Below are 24657 nucleotides of genomic sequence, written 5' to 3'. Positions count from 1 at the left end.
ACCTGCCATCTTCAGAAGTTTTCTGATGACTCTGCGGTGGTTGGATGCATCAGCAGGGATGATGAGACAGAGTACCGGGCTGTGGTCGACTCCTTTGTCACGTGGTGTGAGCAGAATCATCTGCAGCTCAACGTGGCAAAGACCAAGGAACTGATCGTGGACTTCAGGAAGACCAGGAAACACTTGACCCCTGTTTCAATCCAGGGGGTCAGTGTTGACATTGTGGAGGACTATAAATACCTTGGAGTACACATTGACAATAAACTGGACTGGGCTAAAAACACCACAGCACTTTACAGGAAGGGCCAGAGTCGTCTCTATTTTTTGAGGCGACTGAGGTCCTTCAACATCTGCCAGAAAATGCTGAGGATTTTCTATGAGTCTGTGGTGGCCAGTGCGATCCTCTATGCTGTTGCATGCTGGGGGAGCAGGCTGAGGGTCGCAGATGCCAACAGACTTAATAAACTGATCCGTAAGGCCAGCAATGTTGTGGGGATGGAGCTGGACTCCCTCAAGGTGGCGTCGGAGAGGCGGATGCTGTCCAAGATAAAGACAATGTTGGATAACACCTCCCACCCACTCCATGACATGTTGGTCAGTCACAGGAGCTCGTTCAGTGAGAGACTGAGATTACCGAAAAGCACCACTGAACGACACAGGAAATCATTCCTGCCTGTGGCCATCTCCCTGTACAACGCATCCACTTAACACACTGTTTGCTGCTACAACTACACATGTTTCTTTTCCAACTATTTATTTATGAGTGACTTATGTATGTATGTATGTATATATATGTATATATTGTACTATTCTTAGTTAGCGTATTGTCTGTCTTGTCTTAATGTTGGTTTAAAATGGAGCACTGTAACAAAAAATAATTTCCCCCAGGGATCAATAAAGTATTCTGATTCTGATTCTGATTCTGATTCTGATATATGGTTATCTTTTCTCTTTTACCATGTCTCTCTAATATTTTGCTCCTTACTATTTTTCTATTTTCTTTATTATTTTATTTTATTTTATTTTCTCCTACTGTATCATGCTGCTGAGTGACTGCTGCTCGTCAAACACATTTCAATGCAATGTTGACCCTGTGCTAAATTGCATATGACAAATAAAACTGAAAACTGAAACTGAGATTACACACATAATAAAATACTAGCAGTAACACAGCTGCTGCAGACAAATCAGTCGTGTGATCGTGTGTGAGAGGAGAAGGACTGTAAAGGAGTTTGGTGTTAAAAGCTCTGTATGAATGTGGGAGACTTTGAAGGGCTTTAAAAAGGCCAATATAAAATAAAAGGCAGCAAAATTGCTGAGTGTGAAAGTCACCAGACTTATCAGACCTCTGTGATTAAGACCTGTAAGAACACCTATTTGTACTTGTTGGCATTATATCAAACACACACGTATATTAAGCCTTTGTTTGAACTTTGGTTGAATTTGTTACTTTCAGACTGTGAAACATCACAGAGGCTGCAGCTGCAGATCTTTTATTCACCTGGAAATTTACTTTAAATGTTAGATGGAAAATGTATTGCTCAGTTTAACCAAAGTAAGAATAATAATCCATAAACCTTCATAAAGACAAACATCTCCCAGAACATTGAGCTGCTGAAGTGTCACTGAAGGGAAAAACTATTTGTCCTCCTCCATCCAGCAACACCTGAAACACCTGAGTGGAAGCTCCTCCCTACACTGTGTTTGAAGCAAAGCACAAAGGAGACACCTGCTGGAGCAGCTGGAGTCCTACAGACACTCAGCCTCTTCACTACACAAACACCTCCTACAACATCCACTCTTTCCACTCTGACTGCTGTGTTTGTGGAAACACTCCAACACACACCGCTTCACATACCAACATAGAAATGTGTGTGAAAAAGAGCTGATATTAAACATGAGGATTTAGTCATAAATACAGAGTCAGGAACAACATCTAGACACACATTACCTCTCAGCAGCAGAAGAACAGCCTTTAAAGTTTATATCAAAATCCTTCGACACGTTGCTCTTTAAGGAAACACAGCTGGGTTCAGGTCCAGGAGATTCTGGCCTCTTATTGATCCTAAAAGAAAAACAATAAATGTAACAGCTTCATGAGATAGGAAGGAAAAACTGGAAATATTAAATTAAAGACATGATGAACAATCTGAAACTTATAAAAATAATGTACTTACTCTTTGTCACATAACAGTCTTTTGTTAAAGTTTACACCAATTTCCTTCGAGTCGTTGCTCTTTAAGGAAACACAGCTGGGTTCAGGTCCAGGCTCTGGATTAGTTTTAGGGTTATGTCCAGCTGAGCCTGGTACGCCCCACAGCTCTGGGCTTTAAAACAACACACACAGAGGTATGAGTGTGAATAATGATGGAGCAGTGATGTGAGTGCTGAGCTGTGACATGGAGAAGAGTCATGGACAGTTAGAGATGGTCATCTCACCTCTTTGCTTTGGTCTGGCTCTCATGTTCCCCACACAGAGTGCTTTTAGAGGGAGGGACTCCCTCCTCTCTGTCCTCACACTGATCCATGCTGCTCAATTCACATCAGCTCACACACACTTTCTACCTTCACCTGCAGAGGAAATACAAATGAGCCCAGCGACACACTGACTGACCCACTCAGCACCCACTGATTAATTCAGACACGTTTTAATCCCCAAAAGTTGATTCTGTTCATCTGGATGTTTTCAGTGGGAGAAACATTTCGTCACTCATCCAGGTGACTCCTTCAGTCTCAGCTGCCTGCAGGTTTCAATCTTATAAACAGGACATTTGCACAATGGCTGGGAGGTCATGACCATTGATCAACAACCACTGATCAATAACCATGAGTCCCAATCACAGAGAGTTGGGGAATGGCTGCAATCACAGCATTGTAAGATGGTGACAGATGTACCCTTAGCCCCCCCTCCCCCCTCCCATAGCATGTTGTGTCTGGGTTTTTTTCCTGCCATCGTACAATGCTGTGATTGCAGCCATTCCCCAACTCTCTGTGAATGGTACTCATGGTCATTGATCAATGAGCTTTGATCAATGGTGATGAGAATTTGCATATTAATGATGAAGGAACTGACCTCCCAGACCTCCCAGCCCATTGTTCCTTCACTGGACTGGTTTCAGATTAGTCTTAAAAGAGACATTTTTAAAGTCAACAATATTTTTTTTAACTGCATACATAAAGGATACATAAAACTCAGTGCCAAAAAATGATTGGGGCTTCTACCTTGTTACAGAAATGTTGTTTGTTGCTCAAGATGACGTGATATCATTCATGAGGGATACATTTGACATATGTTTCACACATTATACACCAACAAGTTATTTATAGCAGTTTAAATACAAGCAATCAGCTTTTGGCAAATACCGGAAATCAGTTTTTGGCAGACAATCACTTTTTGGCACAACACCGGTTTTGAGTGCGCATTCTACATAGATTACTGATAGGCATCACTAACTCAAAATTTCGAGTTAATAAGTCGAAATTTCGAGAATGGATCCTTTTTTGTGGTGGAACACAGTCATCAGTCAGTGGCTCCACAGTAACATCGACTCTGAGTTCAGCTGACCTCTCCTGGACTGCAAATACTACAGCGGTGGTTAAAAAGGCCCAGCAGCGTCTCCACTTTCTGAGAGTGCTCAGGAGGAACAACCTGGAGGAGAGGCTGCTGGTGACATTTTACAGAGCCACCATAGAGAGCATCCTAATGTACGGCATAACATCATGGTATGCAGGGTGCTCAGCTGCAGACAGGAAAGTACTGCAGAGGGTCATCAATACAGCCCAGAAGATCACTGGCTGCTCTCTGCCCAGCCTGGAGGTCACTGCAAACTCTCGGTACCTCAGCAGAGCTGGCAATATCATCAAGGACCACTCTCACCCCAGCAACCAACTGTTTGAACTATTACCGTCAGGCCGACGGTACAGGTCACATAAAACCAGGACAAACAGATTCAGGGATAGCTTCTTTCCCAGAGCTATCACCGTAGTAAATAAGCACAAAAACAATTGAACCTATTCCATACCGTCACTGTCATTATATTATGCTGCTATTCATACTGTCATTATATTATGCTGCTATTCATACTGTCATTATATTATGCTGCTATTCATACTGTCATTATATTATGCTGCTATTCATACTGTCATTATATTATGCTGCTATTCATACTGTCATTATATTATGCTGCTATTCATACTGTCATTATATTATGCTGCTATTCATACTGTCATTATATTAATGCTGCTATCCTGTATATATTGTACATACTATTGTTTGAGTACTTACGATTGTTTTTTTTGTACTTTTTATATTTTACATTTATATTTATTATTGAAACTTGCACCAAGGGAGTGGCACTCCAATTTCGTTGTACTCTGTACAATGACAATAAAGGCTATTCTATTCTATTCTATTCAGCTGCTGATCATCAACTAACTGTTTCTGTCTCGTTCCCAGACTCTGATCTCACATAAAACGAAGCAGATTTATGCTGAAACTAAGCTGCACACAGCTGATGTTAGCCAGGAAAACAGTACAGACTGCTAACATTACCTTAACATGGAGACGATCAACTGCGCCACAACATTCACGAAAGCGAAAGTAAAAGCGACGGAAGGAAACGATCAGAGAGGCGTTTGAGGGACGTTCAGAGTCAGGAACCTCAGAAACGGATCAGGCTGGAGTTTAATTCTGTTTTCATCTTTAGAAACATCTGGAAATAGTTATAAAAATGCTGCGTAATAAAGAAAAATAGTGTAGATTAGTTTGAGTTGTGTTTAGCTGAGCTGTGTCTTTAATCAAAGCTAAACTGAAGAGTTCATTTTGTGGAGGAGCAGCAAGACTTTCAGTGTTACTCTCAGAGAAAGCCTCCCAAATGTCTGTTGTCTTAATAGTGGAATTATCTGGAAATGAACCAGTTCTTATAAGCTGTTTTTCAATATGAGCAGTCACAGCATTTTATACAGCGTGCTTCATTCACACAAGCACTTCTTTTTCTAACAATGACACTATGATGGATGCATCGGAGAGCAAGTCGGGGTTCCACATCTTGCCCAAGGATACCGTGGCGTGCAGACTGGAGCAGCCAGGGATCAAACCTCCAACCTTCCAGTTAGTAATTCTACCTGCTGAGCTACAGTCTGTACTTCCTGAACAACACGCCCTCCTTTTGTTTCTTTATTTCCAGTAGCAACCAGGACCATAGTGAACCCTGACTCCACAAGACACTCAGGATCCACCTGCCCAGTAATTCACCCGCTAACTGTAACTATCAGAGCCCTGACCTTCTGCAGAGACGAGTCACACTGAACACAGCAAGTGTCCCTGCTCTCAGATACAAAACCTGCCTTTAAAAGTTCAGAGTAATGAAATCAGCAGTTCTGATTCTAGAATTTGTAGTCTCACACACTTTTGTTGTTTTGGTTCACATCGGTTGATATTCTGCTGCAAACAACTAATGAGAACATTTTATAAACCTTTGAGTGTCCATCAGGATCCTGTAGAAACAGCTTCCATCTCAAACACTAAACATCTTTATTTACATTCTGTTTATTTATTGTTTTAAAGTCACTCTAGCACAGATTTCTTTAGCCAAACGTCTTTCTGTGTCTTCCATACAAACATTAAACATGAAACAATCTAAATAGTAATACACAACAACCACTGTGTAGCCCAGCTAGAAAAAAAGAGCAGTGGAAAGTAGTTTTTTTTTTCATGTATAGTGTAAACAATTTAGTCATTTCTTTTTTCTTTTATGTTTAAAGGAAGATGTGGACCAATAAGATTATCTGTTGTCATTTAACTTGGCCAATCAGCAATGAGCTCCCAGTGACCCTTGCTGTTGACCTTGATCACATGATTTCCTGTGTTGCCATTTCGTTCCTGTTCATATAATGCCATGTGCCAGAGAAACTAATGTTCCCGAAGTCGAATCGCTAGGAGTTAAAAGCAAGTCTGCTGCAGTTGTTTTTGGTTGTTCAGAGTTTCACCCTGTCAACGGATGACTCGACAGACGGACCCAGTCTGAAGCAAGCCCCATTGAGGAGCAGTGATTCCACAGTTCCAGTTAACTGGATGGCGAGCCAACCCGAAATCGAAAAGGATTTGCCAAGGTTTTATTGAAGCCAAAGTTTCGTTCCCATTGAAGCTTCAGATACCTGCAGGACTACGAACTTTCTTCCTTCATCGGAGTGTGGTAGGACAAACATTAAACAAACTGAACGGGCCCCAACGATCCATCAGTTACCAGACATTATCCATTCATACAATTGACTCAGAGAAAGCTGTATGCGCGCACTTTTATTTAGTTTGTTATTTTGGGGGAAATATTTTGTATTTTATTTTATTGCTTTCATTACATTGTTGCAGCTGCTGTGTGTCAAATATAACAAATTTGTGAACAGTCTATTGTGGTGTGGTCTCTCCTTATTGGTGTTTATACCTTGGGCTCCTGCCGATCCTAGATTTTCTGCTACTGGCTAGTGGAGTTCGGTCATTCTTAATGATAAGTCGTAAGTCCGGTTACAACTGCAGAAATAAATAAAATAAAACCAAACACAATCCAGACATGAATACACAAATATATTTAAATCTATGTATTTATACATTTTAATATGATGTAAAAGAACACAAATACAAAACCTATCAAACTACCAATATATAAAAAAGCAAGATCAGAATCTGTCAGAATCAAAGAGACTTTATTTATCCCCAAGGGGCAATTAACCAACACCAGGGCAGCATGACGTTGAAGATAAGCACAATAAGAGTGAGATAATAAATACACAGTATATACAGTTATAAAATTACATAGTTTTAAAATTAAAGTGACTGAAGGTGAATAAATAACTGTAAGTGACTAAAAGTGAGTAAAGTGTTGGTAGTATAAGAGTGTAGTTTATGTTTCTGGTGTGGGAAATGTTCTTATCGGCTGGAATTAAAAAGCAGAGCTGCTTTGGGGACAAAGGTGGGGCTCCTCCTCCTCTCAGTCCTGCAGGAAATGCAGCGGAGGCGTCGCCCAGAGGGGATCCATTGAAATGCAGGGTGAAGAATGTGAGAGGAGTCGTTGATGATTTTGGCTGCCTGTCTAAGGGCCTGTTGGCTGAAAACCTGCCAGAGTTCTGACAGGCAGCCCAATGATTTTAGAGCACACTGATGCTGCAGTCTGTTCCTGTATGAAGGCTGAGGGAGTGGGACCAGCAGGTGATGGAGAAGGTCATGATGCTTTCCAGGAAGGCGTAGTAAAAAGTCATCATGATGGGTGTGCTGACTCCAATTTAAAAAAAAAACATTTTAATGTGAAAATTTTTAAAAAATAAATCTAGTCATGACCTGTGTAGTATGTTAACAATATTGGAAGTAAAAATAATTTGAACTCCAATTTCAAAAACACAACTTACTTTTTTCTTCTTTTTTTTATAAAGCTCTGACTTGTATTATGAGCATGAGTCTGTGGTCTGGGAGAGAGTCCTGTCTGCAAAATATAGTATATAACGACCAATGCTGGGCAATTAATTATATAGTTACTTCTTCAAAAAAGTAACTCAGTTTGGCAAACAACAAAGTTTTTTGCAGCTATTTTTTTAAATGCAGCCAAGGCATTTTTAAATAAACATTTCAAACTATTTACAGAACAATCAGCTGTTCTGCATCAAATCTGATGCCACACAAATTATTTGTGTCACTCCAAAAATAATTTCTGTCCACTATGAGATGAAGGAGAACAACAGCCTGATACCTGCAGGCCTGACAACAGCAGATGTATCACTGCTGTAACACCTGTAGCATTCAGCAGTCGCCTCATTGTTCTGACACACACAACAAAACTATTGACTACACTACACACTAACTACACAAGATTTGTGCTAAACGTCGCAAATCTCTCACATCTCAAAGCACCGCCGTCACTCCTAAAACTTCCCCCCGTTTCTTAACAACTAGATGCCACGTTGCCATATCATTTTTGATTGGTCGACATGGTACTTTTTTGGACGAATAGGAAAGGCAGAGGGGGGTGGGGTTTGTTTTTGCTCACAGGCTTTCGAGCCTTTTTTCTTATAAAACGCCGATTTAACCGTTTCTTCTTGCAGTAAATATAAACAACCAGTATTCAGGAAGAAAACCAAACATTGCATTTTTTTTTATCACAACTCTGGTTTTACGTGGCCGATCAACACAATTTAAAAACTGGTATAAAGTCCCCAATTTTTCCGTCAATTGTTCCGTCTGTCCTGCTCACATCTCCAATGGTTGTACACGTTGTCATTAACGTGGCTTCACTCCACATCAGCCACGCCGCTTTGCCAGCTAAAACAGCGGTGTCGGCACATAAGGATGCTGTCATAGCCTGTCAACAAGGTTGATTGGCTGCGCATATACGCATCATTGGCTGGACTATGTGATAAGGTGGCATCGTTCCCATATGGGAGCAGCCAGTCACTTACTGACTAACACTGCAAAACAGAATTGTTAAAGTATTAATTTTAATTTCAATTCAGGTTAGATTTTTTTTTTGCGCAACGCAGAATTTCTGTGCGCAGAGACTGTGCCAGCAGTGCGCAATTGCGCACGTGCGCAGCTTAGAGGGAACATTGCATAGGCCCACTAAAAGTTACAAAATAAGCTAATATCAAATACATTTACTGTAAACCCATCAGAAGGTTATTCATGTGGCAAAAAGTTAGATCTATACAAAATGTTGCAGGGAAACAGAGAAGGAGCTCATATAGGTTTGAGTTTTATTCACATCTATTGTGCAGGTACAAATAACAGAGTGGAAAACTTTATATTTTGTGTTTGCAAACATTAATTTATGAAGATTCATTAACATTAGTGTAGCACAAAGTAAAGGTGAAAGCAGTATTCTGACATGACAGTGCAATCAAAACACATTTTGCCACAAATCTGTGAATAATTGTGACAAACAACTGTCATTTTAATATTGGACAAAATAGTTGTGCAGCCCTAACCTGAAATATGCTGTTTGTTCTGAATGAAAAACGTTAGTCTTTGGTAAACATTTTAATCACATTTATAGATGCAATATGTTATTTCAGTTAAGACTAAATGTTACCACACGTTCCCATCATTAGAGCGCATTTAAAGTGTGGAGAAGTCTGTGAAGGTTCTCAGTCATCCAGGTCATCGTAGTCTAAGGAGCTTGCAAAGAAAAGCGTCTGGACTTCTTTGAGTTACTTGAAGACGTTTCACCTCTCATCCGAGAAGCTTCTTCAGTTCTAAGGGTCAAATGGTGGAGAGTCCAAGCTGTATTGAAGAATTTCTAACTTCATGTAGGCTAAACAGCGGCCTAGAATTAGACTCAAAACCCTGCAGTTGCCCAAAATAAAGGGGGCATTAATGTACCAGATTCTACAGAACACCAGAAATAACTGCTAAGATGGGTCCAACACATCTGAGTTCATGCTGGAGGAACTGTGGGACACACTCTGCCAACCATACTTATATATTGTGGCTCTGCCCTAAACTCTGTGTATTCTGGAGGCAGATATTTGATGCTCTCAAAGACATTTTCCAAGGTAAATATTCCACTAAGTCCTACAGTAGCAGTGTTGGGAAGGATTGCAGAACATATTGACTGCAAAGCCAAAACTTACCTGCTAAATATATGACTCACTGCAGCCCTAAAATGCATAACTATCAGATGATTAAAACCAGAAACTCCCACATATGGATATATGGATCCAGAGAGTGTATGATGTCTGTCTGATGGAACAAATTACACACTACATACTACCTTTACTGTTACAATGAAGAACACCACCTAATTTTGTGAGCTCACTCTCTCTCTACACACACACACACACACACACACACACACACACACACACACACACACACACACACACACACACACACACACACACACACGTGTGCTGGACATTCATGGCTGCTTTGTGTAGTTACAGTTTAATAGAGGAAGTGTAGGATGTATCACTGCTGATTCAAAATAAATAAAAATTTAGTTAAAAAAGAGTAACAATTAAAAAGATGCAACACTGTTGTAATCTTGTTGAAATTTGGACAGCAGGAGGTGTAGTTTCCCTTAATTTGTTTTCCTGAATTTCTCTGTATTTTTTGTCACTAAGAAGTCAGGAGGCAGCATGAAACATGAAGTAGATTCACAGCTTTTTTAAAATTTGATTAATTACCCTTTACATTTGAGAGTAACAGATAGTTAAGTAAACTAGTTATCATACACTCTTTAAAAAAATGGAAATATAAATATTGAACATCAGATTTCTCACAGAAACACAGAATTTATATCAATAACCCTAAAACATAAAAAGCAACTTGTCCACCCAAGTTGTGAATGCAATAACATGAGAACGAAGGGACGTAGGAGTTTCAAACTGATACCACAGGTGTATCTATAATTGGTTTAAAATCAGTAACCTTGACCTTGAGGTCAAATTTTTATGAAAATCTTGTAAATTGATAACTTGAGAACATGGCGACATAGGATATAGAAATTCATTACATAGGTACATCTGCTGGGAGGCTGAGGGGCACTACTGGCTGTTGCTAGTAGTTTTTCTTTGAAATTTTCTGTTTAATTAAAACAATGCAGACTGAGTCATCTACAACAAAGATATGATTACCTGACAAAAGGAATCTCATATACATGTCTATTCAGTAAAAGAAATTCATTGTGTTTAAAGCAAACAGATAAAGGGATCAGTAATGGCAATTATTTGTCATCGTCTTACTTGTCTTAGCCCAGTTAGGTAAACATTAACAATTGAAGAAGAAGAGGAAGAAACTATTGATGTCCTCAAACTTGATGCTGCTGGGTCAGTTCTTTCTCAGCAGTCTGCTCCAGAATCCCCTCCTGTCCCCGGCTTGCTTTTCTTTTGCCTTCAGCTCTTTTAAGGTTTTGTTGAGCTGCTCCTCGGCATCTTTAAATGTTTCTTTCAGCTGCTGTTTGGCCAGTTTCCCTTTGTGTTTGAGGAGCTCTTTAGCTTCCTTTTTGTGCTTTTGTATTTCTTTAAGTTCATCTTTGCAGCCTTTCTTGGTCACCGTCGTTTCTTTCTTCAATACTTTCAACTCAATTTTCTCTTCTGCAAGTTCCTCTTGCACTTTCATCAGTTCCTTCTTCATGTTTTGAGTGTAACTCTTTGTATCTTCCATTTCTTTCTTTGCTTCCTGTATTTTAATTTTCTCTTCCTCCAACACTTTTTGAGCTTCCAACAGTTCTTTCTTCATGTTTTCATTCTCATTTTCTGCCTGTTGTTTTCTCATCTTCTCTCCTTTAAGTTTGAGACCCACATGCAGTAATTCCTGCAATACTACTTCAGTTTCAAACTTTGAATTTTTAGCTTCTCCTCTTGATTTTTCTGCCTCTTCTTTTAATTTGACATTTTCAGCCTGTATCATTTGAAATTTAAAATGAATCAGCTGTACTGTATTGTGAGGTGAAGCACTCGCCGATCCTCTTCTCGATCTCCCTTGATTCATTTTGGCCTTTTAAACAAAGGAACCAACGTTTTGTAGAGGAGTGAAGTGAAGTTTTCGATGTTTCTTGGTCAGCTGTCGTTTGTCCTGCACAGAGATGCTGCTGTAGATGTGTCTCTAGCTGTGTCTGGATACAATGAAACATGCTGTAACTAAGTGCTTGTGTTGCACAGTTCTACTGAACATTCCATTTCATGCATGCTCCGCCCACATGGTCAGGAATGTCAGGTGCTGCATCTCCAAATGCTGCTCCCGTTGCCTAGCAATAACAGCTGTTTACTTTTTGGGGTCTGGTTCATTGTTTAATAAAGAAAACATGTCCAAGTATTGGGTGCTGAGGCTCAGCGCATATTCTAGCCTGCTGTGTGGGTGGGCAGCTAGAAATCACTGGTGGGCAACATGAGTGAGGAGAAAACTGGAGCAGCCAAGCAGGGAGCTGCAGGTTGCTGGTTTGAGTCTCTGTTCAGATGCTGGTGTCTCCTCTCTCTGAGATGTCTGCAAACAGTCCCAGATAAAACAATAAGGATAATAAACAAACACGTGACTAAAATAACAATTATGACTCTGATGTGTTTCATGTGTAGCAGGATGGCCTCTATACAGCAGTCGCTGCAAGCATCCACATCGCCACACTTACTATTCTTTAAGCAGGTGTGCTGGGCTCCTCCTAAGGAAAGTTTGAAACTTCATTTCCTTCATGCTGGTGAACTTTTTACCAAATATTTTCATCAAAGCTTGTCCATCACTGACAGGGATTGTTTGGATCTTCACACTCATCTCCACCAACCCTAAAAATGAGTCTCACTTTGCTCATATAATGCCAGGAGTGTCTCCATATTCCACAAAAGTCTATGCAAACATGTAACAGTATCCCATATTCATAGAAATATTATTGATATTATAACAAAAGCTGTCACCAACACAATTGTCCCAAGTGCTTTTTTTAAACAGGATTTTCAAACAGAGGATTTCCCTATAGCTTAATTTTTTAAAATATTTTGTACACAATAACAGAATCATTTCAGAAAAATTCTAAATGACTGGTGTCAATATTATTTGTTTGTAGATTACAGCTCAGCATTCAATACCATCGTTCCCTCGAAGCTGGACAGGAAACTGCAGGATCTAGGACTGAGCAGCTCCCTCTGCAGCTGGATCCTTAGCTTCCTGTCTGACAGACGCCAAGTGGTCAGACTGGGCAGCATCACCTCATCCCCCGTCACACTGAACACTGGTGCTCCACAGGGGTGTGTGCTGAGCCCTCTCCTATACTCACTCTACACCTACGACTGCACGGCCACTAACAACTCCAACATCATTGTGAAGTTTGCGGACGACACTACAGTGGTGGGTCTTATCACCAATGGTGATGAGACAGCTTACAGGGAGGAGGTCAGCGCCCTGACCCACTGGTGTCAAGACAACCATCTCACCCTCAACGTCGCAAAGACAAAGGAGTTGATAGTGGACTTCCGGAGGTGCAGAGAAGTACACACCCCCATCACCATCAACGGCGCTGCTGTGGAGAGAGTGAGCAGCTTCCGGTTCCTTGGTGTACATCTGGCTGAGGATCTTACGTGGTCAGTACACACAAACAAAACAGTGAAGAAGGCGCAGCAGCGCCTCTTCTTTCTCAGGAGACTGAAAAGATTCGGCATGAGCCCCCGCATCCTCAGGACCTTCTATCGCTGTGCCATTGAGAGCATCCTCACTGGATGCATCACCACCTGGTATGGCAACAGCACCGCCTACAACTGCAAAGCTCTCCAGCGAGTAGTGCGGTGCTCTGAACGGATAATTGGAGGTGAGCTTCCCTCCCTCCAAGACATCTATAGGAAGCGGTGCCTGAGGAAAGCGGGGAGGATCATCAAGGACTCCAGTCACCCCAGCCATAAACTGTTCAGACTGCTTCCATCAGGAAGGAGGTTCTGCAGCATCCGGTCCCGTACCAGCAGACTGAGAGACAGCTTCTTCCACCAGGCCATCAGACTGCTGAACACGTCATAGACACCTCAGCTTCACTACTGGAACTTTAACATTATGCACTCCATACTGTATATAAATGCCACTTGTTTTGCACATGTCTCACTCTGTATATTTTATTTTATATATTTTATTTATTGTTTACTCTATTTAATTTGGAAAATATGTGTACACACACACACACACACACACACACACACACACACACACACACACACACACACACACACACACACACACACACACACACGTAGAAAAATATTTAGTATACACATCCAGAAATGCATACACTATTATATATTGTACATATATTTATTAGTTTCAGATGTAGCCATTCTTGTATTTTGCTTGTTTACATTATTGTATTTTGCACAACTCTGTTGCTTGTGAAGCTCGCACACAAGAATTTCACTCACATGTGCTGTACCAATGTACCTGCACATGTGATGTGACAATAAAAGTGATTTGATTTGATTTATTTGCCCCACAAAAAAGGTCAAATATAAAAAAATATTGCAAATATTGCACAGTGAAAAGGCACTACAGCTCAGTTGTTCCCACTCGCCTTTGTCCTCCTGTCTCCCCTCCCTCTCCCCTCCAACGAGGAGTTAAACAGTTTGATGGCGTGTGAGACAAAGGAGTTTTTAAGCCTGTTGGTTCTTGACTTTGAGAGAAGCAACCTGTCGCTGAATAGGCTCCTCTGATTATTTACGAGCACGTGCAGAGGATGCCCAGCATTTTGCATAATGTCCATCAGTTTCTTTAATGTTCTTTTCTCTGCCACTGTCACCAAAGTGTCCAGCTTCATGCCGACCACAGAGCCAGCCTTCCTGATTCGTTTTTCCAGCCTGGATGAGTCCTTTGCTGTGCTGCTCCCCCAGCACACCACAGCATAGAACAGTACTCCTGCAACCACCGACTGATAAAACATCCTCAGGAGCTTCCTGCAGATGTTGAAGGACCTCAGCCTTCTGAAGAAGTACAGTCTGCTTTGGCCTTTTATGTACAGGTGCTGCGTGTTGCATGACCAAACAAAACTTTCAGTGCACTGTGAAAGTAAAAAAACAAACAGACAGGAAGGCCTAGTTAGGACATATCTAAGCATGCTCTTCATCTTGGAAGGGTAATTCAAACCAAAACTAATTGGCAGGTTCAACTTGGTAACAAAAGAAAATGCCTCAGCCAGATAAATCCCCAAAACATTCATCCATCAGCCACACACACCACATAACACTGCTGTTCTATTAGATAATGAGTTTCTTCCCATGTAACCAGGTGTGTGTCATGGTAAAACCTCCCCCACACATCAGAACCCAGAATCTATTAGTGCCACCCATTTTAAACCCTCTCTACAGCATTCTGTTTACACCTGCTATCATTCAATCATCTTTCCTAACATAATACTAGTCCACTAGTTTACATATCACCTCTCATCCCACTAAGTGAACTGGACAAGATGATAAAACAGAAACGCATGCTTAAGATGTTATCTGGTCTTCATTGCGTGTGTATATGTCTTAATAGGATTAATGCATTTTCTGTTTGTGTGTGTGATTTTTGTGTGCCTCTCCTCCTTGCAGTGTTTCAGACACTTTTCAATTCTCCACTCAAAGGCAGTCGGTTTTCCTCCCCAGGTTCCTTAGCCCAATTTGATCTCCCACACTAAACAACAGCGTTCTTCCATGTCTCCTCCCCCTCCTTCCACTGTAGTCTCGTCTCCCCCCTTGCAGCAGTCCATTGCATCTCCATCCATCCAGTCATGATGATGGTTTTTTCTCCTTGCTGATGCCTTTTGCACATACTGCTGTTGCTGCTGGACCCCTCGCTGCTCAGGATACTGCTGTTGTCTCTTGACCTGCCATGTTGTTGCTTTTGGATCTGCATTTCTTGTTTTCAGGGAGACATTAACATCCTTGGAGCTTGCTTTTCGGGATGAGGAACACATGGAAGTGAAGCTGTAAAACAATTCAGCCAAAACTCGTCCTGGGTGTTTCTAATGATGTTAACCTATTATTTTACTCCGACCGCCGCCTGTGGAGATTGATCCAGGTCTGCTTCCCACCTGCAACTGACACACTGAGACATTTTGATCATTCTCATCACTACTTAAATCACACATCTCCCCTCACTTTTGTTTTTGAGCCAACAGAACCACGTCATCTGCGAAAAGCAGAGATACGATTCGGAGATTCGGAGGCCCTGGGGCAGACCCAGGACACACTGGAGAGATTATATCTCTTAGCTGGCCTGGGAACGCCTTGGTGTTACCCCAGACAAGCTGGAGGAGGTGGCAGGGGAGAGGGAAGTCTGGGCTTCTCTGCTTGGGCTGCTGCCCCCATGGTCCTGGATAAGCGGGAGAAGTTGGATGGATGTATGTATGGATGTATGTTATATTTGAAGTGCTTACAACTCATAAACAATGATGTCTGGAGACCAGAGCTCCCTCACAGGTAGAGAAGTCTTAGTGACACCATCACACTCCTTGGGGTCCCAGACCAGGAACTAATTGTGCCAGTACTGCCACAGAAGTAATTGTAATTGTTTTTAAATCTCCAGTGTAACATTTAAATATGTGAGCAGCTTTTTACAGTGTCCATGGTTATTCCTGTTATAAATTTTACATTTAGTGAGTACTTACCAGTCTCAGCCACAAGAAAGTAGTGAGTATCTGTGTTTTGTCATTCTGAAATACAGTGAATATTAGTAATCCTGTTACAGATTGAATTGAGCCTGGTTTGATGGAGATAAATGAGTAGGAAGCAGCCTCTCTGTTGCCAGAGAGCTCTAGCTTTAGTATTATATTAGAATTTCTTTAATTTCATCCATCTCTTTGAGGGGACTCCTGCAGATGGGTGGGCTGTAGCTAACCTGTATACAGTCATGGGGAGTTTTTTGTCTGGCCGAGGAGGGGAACGCCTGCCGACACCGGAGGCAAAATCCTGGGTGTTTGATTCCCCAGGCCTGTGTTCCAGTCCACTGTCTGGAACCATTTCTGCGTACCACAATGTTCGTGGAGTGGCGGTGTTCAAGCAAGGAACCTCACAGGGGACGCCTCGTGTAGCAAAATGGGATCTAGATCCAGTAAAGCGGCGGACGTTCCACTGGGCAGCCGGATGACAAACTCCTGTGTGACTGTATGGCAAGAACTGTGGGTAAAAGTATGTTGTGTTAGATGGCAGAGAATGGTTGTGTGGGAAAGGGTTCACTCAGCATGAGTCAGTTGAAAGTTAGAAGAGCAGCTGGAGAGAAAGGAAAAGAGATGTTGAAGAAGTGAGTTAATAGGTTGACGTGTGGTAGAGTTGGATGTCTCGAGACCACTTTTATGTGGTCTTGGTCTCGACAGACTTTGGTCTCGGTCTTTCTTTCTCAGATCGACATAGTGTTCGGGAGATTTGGAGTCAACCATCGGCGGAGCGGATTTGATGTTACAATTTGATGTTACACTGTTAGCCTTTGCAGTAATTTCCATAGCTTAGTACTGCAAAATCAACAGTAAAAAACTCTAAAGGATGTTTGCAGTTTGGTACTGTAATTTGCATGTAATTGTGGGAAAGTTCCATGAGATTACATTATTTTTACGGTAACTCATGGAAACAGCTGTAAAATACAGCAAATGTAACAATTGGTGATGTTACTGAGATTATACTATTACACCATCTGGATTTCTGTTGTTTTCTACTGTAGATCTAAGAGTAATTACTTAAATCCTCATTCAGAGTGTATTACCATAAAATGCAATTCATTGTGAGAGTAGTATCACATGTAAACTACAATATGCAGCATCATTTTTAACTTAAGGAGTAAGTTGCAGCTACACTATTTGAAGTATTTGAAGTTTACCTGAAGTATACTTTTTATAAAGGAATCTCTCAACTTCTTGTGTTTAACTGAGACGTGGCAACAAAACATGGATTATATACATCTGAAGGAAATTTGTTCGACTGGCTGCTCCGTCATCGGAACTCCACGTCTTTCGGGACGTGGTGGAGGTCTCGCTGTTGTGCACCAGGACAGATTCACATGCAGACTGATGAAATCGGATTCTTTTACTTCATTTGAACTTCAGATGATCAAGGTCGGCTCTTTGCACACCTTTTATTGTATTTTAATCTACCGACCTCCTGGCCCTGCCGGAGTCTTTTTAACTGAATTTAACGACCTCCTGTCATCCATTATTAAATTAGAGAAGGTGGTAATGTTGGGAGATTTTAACCTTCATATTGATGATGCATCCTGTAATATGGCTGCTGACTTCATGACCATCACAGTGTCTTTTAATTTTATGCAGCATGTTTCTGGCCCTACACATGTAAAGGGTCACACATTGGACCTTGTTTTCTCCTTGGGTTTAAATATAAATGACATTCGTGTGGAAGATGTCCATGTGAGTGACCATAGCTGCATATATTTTAACTTGTCGTTTTATTTGGATCCCCCGGCTCCCAAAATAACGATTGAAAGGCGAATCATAAACCAGAACGCCGGCAAAAGGTTCTCTGCCATGTTTGACGCTGAAATGACTTACAATGATTTGGACTCTCTTGTCTCATCCTTTAATAACCAGTGTAATTCTATTTTAGACATAGTGGCACCTCTGAAAAAAAGTACTGTCCTACGTTTGAAATCTCATCCTTGGTTAAATGAAAACATTCGTAATTTCAGGAGATACTGTCGCAAGCTAGAACGCTTGTGGAAGGCTTCCAAGCTTGAGGTTTATAAGTTACACCTTAAAGAATCTATCCTCTTGCTAAATGACATGTGGAAAAATGCCAGAACAGAGTATTTTTCACACCTCATAGCTTCAAAAAAGAAAGATCCTAAATTCTTGTTTAAAACAATTAGGAGTATTGTTTCTCCTGATGCTCCTTGTGCACCAGTTCACTCAACGTCCGAATGCAATGAGTTTATGAACTATTTCAGAAATAAGGTCATTGCCATCAGGTCTAATATCTCTCCATCATCTTCTTAATATCAAACTTTTAACTTGCTCTCCTCTGATACTTGGTCGTCTTTTACTCCTGTTACATTACAAGACATCAGAGGCCTGCTTTGTCATATAAAACAGACTTCAAGCCCCCTTGATGTCCTTCCATCTTCATTTTTCACTAGTGTGTTTGATTCAATTGGCCCCTGTATTGTGGAAATGATAAATACTTCTCTTCATACTGGCTCAGTCCCCAGCTTCTTTAAACAAGCTAATGTTGAGCCAATATTAAAGAAACCCCAGCTGGATCCATCTCTTCCCAACAGTTATAGGCCAATATCCAAACTGCCTTTTATATCGAAAATTTTAGAAAAAGTAGTACTAGAACAACTTAACTATTTCCTGGATAAAAATGCTGTTATGGACACTTTCCAGTCTGGTTTTCGTAAATTGCATTCCACTGAAACGGCCTTACTTAGAGTATCTAGTGATATCTTGATGGCAGCAGACTCTGGAGAATACACAGTGCTGGTCCTGCTGGATCTCAGCTCTGCTTTTGACACTGTAGATCACAGTATCATGATAAACAGACTCGAGAACTTGTTTGGGATTACTGGTGTTGTTTTAAAATGGTTTATATCATATCTGTCTGAGAGATCTTTTACTGTTTGCATGAATCATGTCACATCAGAATCAACAGTTTTGACGTGTGGGGTACCTCAGGGATCTGTCCTGGGTCCAATTCTCTTTTTACTTTATGTATTTCCCCTAGGCCAAATTATTAAGCGCTATAAATATATCTCCTATCATCTCTATGCTGACGACATCCAACTATACTGTTCCTTCAAAATGTCTGAGTTTTATAAATTGTCTAATTTAAGTAATTGCCTGACAGAAATCAACAAATGGTTATATGACAATTTTCTCCAACTAAACTCTGATAAAACAGAAACTCTAATTATTGCTCCAGACCACATGGTCCCAGAAATTAGACAGCATATCAGCTTCTTAGACCCTTATGTAAAATCAAGCCTTAGAAATCTCGGTGTCATATTTGACAGCTCGATGTCTCTCGAGCAGCATTCTAAGCAGCTGGTCCGAAACTGTTTTTATCATTTACGGAATATTTCTAAACTCAGGCTAATGGTATCAAAGCTTGAACTTGAGATGATTATTCATGCTTTTATCTCTTCTCGTTTAGACAATTGTAATGGCCTTTTTTACTTGTTTTAACAAATCAGCCTTAAATCGTCTTCAGACTGTGCAGAATGCTGCAGCACGTCTCTTAACAGGCACCAAGAGAAGATCGCATATCACTCCAGTCTTGGCCTCCCTTCACTGGTTGCCTGTAAATTTTAGGTTTCATTTTAAAATTTTAGTTCTAACCTTTAGGGCCCTACATGGTCAGGCTCCTCAATATTTATCTGACCTGCTGAAACCACATACATCTTCTCGGGCTTTAAGGTCATTAGATCAGAGACTGCTGGTGGTACCGCGCACTCGTTTTAAAACTCGTGGTGATCGGGCCTTTCAGACTGTGGCACCACGGTTGTGGAATTCTCTCCCACTGTCTCTTCACTGCACGGACTCCATTGATTCTTTTAAGAAACAGCTGAAGACATTTTTATTTAGAAAAGCATTTGATTAATTTCTTCTTATGCTGTTTTTATAGTTTTATTGTTTTATATTGTTTTATTTACTGTTATATTGTTTTTATATTCTCATTTCCTGTGTTGTAAAGCACTTTGTGATTTTTATCTGTGAAAAGCGCTATATAAATAAATTTTACTTACTTTACTTACTTACTTATACTAAGAAGTACAACGAAATACCCAGCAAGCATTGCAGTGCTTTAACTTTAAAATTAAAACAACTATGACAAATAATTGATGTTTTAAACAAGAATTTGTCACAAATTCTTGTGTAATGTCTTTTACCTTTTGAACAGAGTAACAGAGTGGCAAAAAATGTTTAAACTGTGAGTGAAAAGGGTTAATAGTTAATACACCTCAACTCTCAAATCATTTTCTCACCTGTTTGCAATATAATTCTGGTACGTGAACTATGAGTGTAGTTCTCTGCAAAGGAAGCCTTCTTGACAGGGACTAGAAAGAGAGAGCAGATTTCTCCTGTTTTGGCTTCCCTCCATTGGCTTCCTGTTAAATCCAGAATTCAAAATCCTGCTCCTCACATACAAGGTCTTAAATAATCAGGCCCCATCTTATCTTAATGACCTTGTAGTACCATATCACCCTATTAGAGCACTTCGCTCTCGCTCTGCAGGCCTACTTGTTGTTCCTAGAGTATTTAAAAGTAGAATGGGAGGCAGAGCCTTCAGTTTTCAGGCCCCTCTTCTGTGGAACCAGCTTCCAGTTTGGATTCAGGAGACAGACACTATCTCTACTTTTAAGATTAGGCTTTGTAAGAAGATTTTTATAAAAATACAATATAATCAAGTGTGCCTTATATTCAAGTGTTCATATATTTTCACATAACCGAGCCTATTGTTAAAGAGAACATGATGCATTCTTTACTTCAGTGTCTGTGATGTCAGATAAAGCATGATATACTTCTGTATTCTTTACTCCAGTGTGTGTAAGGTCAGATAAGCTGAGCTAATGCCTAACCTCTCCCCGACTGCTTACAGAAAGAGGAAGTACTATGTAACCTGCTTTGCCCTATAAATAAAGCAAGCAAGCCTGCAATCGGTGTGTGTGTCTTCTCAGGGACATTCACCCGTGCGCACGTTTTTAAAACTCTCTGAGTTGGTCTGCAGTGTCTTATTTCTCTTACTTGTGATAGAACAAATGTCAACCCCTGACAGGCTTCAAACTTTCCTTTTTGCTAAAGCATATAGTTAGGGCTGGACCAGGTGACCCTGAATCCTCCCTTAGTTTTGCTGCAATAGACGTAGGCTGCCGGGGATTCCCATGATGCATTGAGTTTTTCCTTTCCAGTCACCTTTCTCACTCACTATGTATTAATAGACCTCTCTGCATTGAATCATATCTGTTATTAACCTCTGTCTCTCTTCCACAGCATGTCTTTTGTCCTGTCTTCCTTCTCTCACCCCAACCGGTCGCAGCAGATGGCCCCGCCCCTCCCTGAGCCTGGTTCTGCCGGAGGTTTCTTCCTGTTAAAAGGGAGTTTTTCCTTCCCACTGTCGCCAAAGTGCTTGCTCATAGGGGTCATATGATTGTTGGGTTTTTCTCTGTATCTATGGAGCGCCTTGAGGCGACTTTTGTTGTGATTTGGCGCTATATAAATACAATTGAATTGAATTGAAATTGAATTGATAGTTGGAACTATTATCTGACTGTCTGGGGAATGGAGTGATTTGAAAAATATGTTTCAACTGGATGTTAATTACTATGTGTTAATCGGAAGTAAGCCAAATATAAACTAAAAAGTAAATCAATAGTATACTTGTAAGTTTAGTATTGTGTTAGAGTAGAGTATATTTTAAGTATACTCTTATAGACTGGAAAGGACATTATGCTAGTACAGTTATAGTGAACAAAAAGTACATCTAAAAGTTAATTTCAAGTATACTTCTATATACTAAAACGGGGGCCAATGTAGTCCCAAGAAGCATTTGTAGTATACTTACTAGGTAAAGTATACTTAGACTGATTTCCTTTCTATATGTTACATTTAGAGTAATGTTTAAAAGTTACTGCATTTAGCAGGGTGTAGCTTTTTCTCTTCTTATTCTTTTTTATACTGGAACTTCATTTTATTTTTTATAAGGTGGTACTTTTAAGACACCTCTGCTTAACTCCAGTGAACTAACCAGAAATCCCGGAATATGCTCTGGTGGTCATTTTACACAAGTTCAGGTGTCACATCCATGAAACCTACACCACTAACCAGCATCAGTCCTACAACTTCACTCTCAAATTTAATAAATTCTGGGACAAGCAGAAACTGTATTTTTAGCGGTGCATTTTGTGGCAGGACAGACTGCTATTAAATGCAGTCTCCTATAGAAATAATTCCCTTGAGAGTCTGACAGAGGTCAAGTGGTGGAACGACACTTGGCTCCAGGCAGGTCTCCCTCATGCATGAGTAACACGAAGAACTTTGGTGCCTTGTGTCTTGCTTTTTGCTGTGTAGCAAGTTGTCCTTAACGTTCCAGCGAATAGGTTTATGCTACAAACCTATCATTAATTGGTCCTTCGAGAGCCGGATCCCTGGAGTCGACATTCACCGAGGGGAAAAGAGACACGCTGACAGACTGACGTCAGCCAGGACTTATAGAGGTCCTGCAGCAAAGTCCTGAGGCGTGAGAATTCGTCATCAGGCCGGTGGATTAGCCGTCTGTGTTTTTTCTCCTCGATGGATGGCGATTGACAGGATTCGGGACTGATGCTACACGCAATAAGCAACTCCAAGTAAGTTTAAAAAAAAAAAAAGTTTACTTCTATAATCGTACGTCTTCGCCGCTCAGTGGGGCGTTGTCCGTGGCCGCTCAGTGGGGCTAAAATTCGCCGTCTTAGTGGGGCGATGTACAAAGCCGCTCAGTGGGGTTTTAGTACAGAAGCATTAAGTCGCAGAGTTGCGCAGTTCGAACTTTATTTTGGTTCACCGTCTTAGTGGGGTGAAATACAGACCGCTTTGTGGGGTACTGTAGTGAGTTCTCCACCGCTCAGTGGGGTGTTGAGAAGTTCCGCGGAGTCCATTTGTGCTGGACAATAGGCCTATTTTGTGTTGTTGTTGTTGTTGTGTGAGCGTGTTTGTGTGAGTGGGTGCGGAGCAGAACACGTGGTCTGTGACGCCAGCTGTTGTTGTTATTATGGGTTCCCAAGCAACCAAGAGTGTGTCGGAGGGTGACGAGAAGTTTATGATAAAATTCGCTCCCGGTAGCGCAAAGTATTTAGGACATTGGCGCAAGAAATATGATTTTGAAGGTAAATTGGTTGTAGAATAATGTTAAGAAATATATTCTAAAACACTTCTTCAGTAAAGACTCAGAGAAGAGAAACACACAGAACTTCTTGCTAGCAAGGGCAGTCTCCAGAACTGAGACTCGCGCTGAGAAACTGCCCCGGTCTTTATTTATACTTCAGTGAGCGTTTGTTCTTTACATTGCAATGTGGAGGTGTACGTGTGTGTGTATGTGTGTGTGTGAGGTCAAGATGTGACCCTGTGAAGACTCCCCAAAGCTGGTGCCAGGAGTCTAGCGGGTCCATCTAAACAAAAGGCTCTTATACTTAAAGAGATATACGTGTGTTTGCTATACCATATATCAACAAAGAGAAGATACGACCTCTCTCATGCTCCTAGGATGTGGGGGTGAACACCCTAGAATGTTACAGACCTCCTAGGATGAGACATTCTTTCAATATGCCACCAACTAAACACTAATGATTACATGCAGTATTCTACCATATACAAACTTATATAATTAAAAGATTATACTGACTACTAAGTACAATTTCCTATTGACAGACAATGTCAAATGTTAGTAGTCCAGTTGACAGTAAAGGCAGCTTGTGCAAAAGGGAAATTGAAACAGGAGAGAGAGTTACAACTGGCGTCCGCTAAACTGTGGTTAGAGCAGGCGCAGAAAAGACAGGAGGCAGTGAATGCGAAGAGAGCAGCTTTGCAGGCATTAGCTGTGAAACCTGAAGATGAGACGGTGCAGTCTACTTCAGTGGTGCTGACGTTAAGGGACCAACAGCGTAGGGCAGCATTAGAGAGAGAGAGAGAGGCCAGAGAGGAGGAGGAAAAGCAGGAGCAGGAGAAGAGAGAGAGAGAGGAGGAGGATAGAGTACGACAGGAGTTTGGGGATGCCGCAGCACAATATTTAAGCCCTTATAACACTAGATCCAAAACTAAAAGGGATGAGACGAGTGCAGCTGGTATGCCTGCCTACCCTTTCCATGATACCTTTCCCATGGTGGAGGTCGCGAATCCCCATTTTGGTGTTGAAAGTGACCAAAGCCGTGTTATTTGTGTTTACAGGCCATGGACTGAATCTGAATGTGCAGAGGCATGTAAAGGTTTAGGAAACCCGTTGACTAATGTTGATGAATTTATCGCCCGACACAAGCAACTCTGCTCCTCCTACCGCTTAAACGGTCAGGAAACAGAAGCCACTTTTAGGAAGTGTCTCACATATAACTGGGCTCGGGTGCGAGGCACCTACACAGGGAGGGATGGTAATACCGTCCTACCCTATGGACATGCAAATTTAGGGAGGCCAAGTTGATGGGGTTTATGAGCGTCTTAGAAATACTTTTAAAGCTTCTGTAGATTACAACAAAATCGCCCAATG

General features: G+C 41.1%; 1 protein-coding gene across 1 annotated transcript in view; it reads right to left on the bottom strand.

Moving 5' to 3' along the window:
* The window catches only part of LOC146676476 (protein NLRC3-like), a 455324-nt gene that overhangs the window by 14461 nt on the left and 416206 nt on the right, over positions 1-24657 (bottom strand). The gene's annotated exons all lie outside the window — the stretch shown is intronic.

Source organism: Rhamphochromis longiceps, linkage group LG3 (assembly GCF_057381845.1).
Source record: "Rhamphochromis longiceps isolate RC_006_pf linkage group LG3, R_longiceps_female_GT1.1, whole genome shotgun sequence".
NCBI classification, from domain to species: Eukaryota; Metazoa; Chordata; class Actinopteri; order Cichliformes; family Cichlidae; genus Rhamphochromis; species Rhamphochromis longiceps.
The sequence above is the reverse complement of the archived record's forward strand: the minus strand, read 5'-3'. Positions and strand labels throughout refer to the sequence as shown.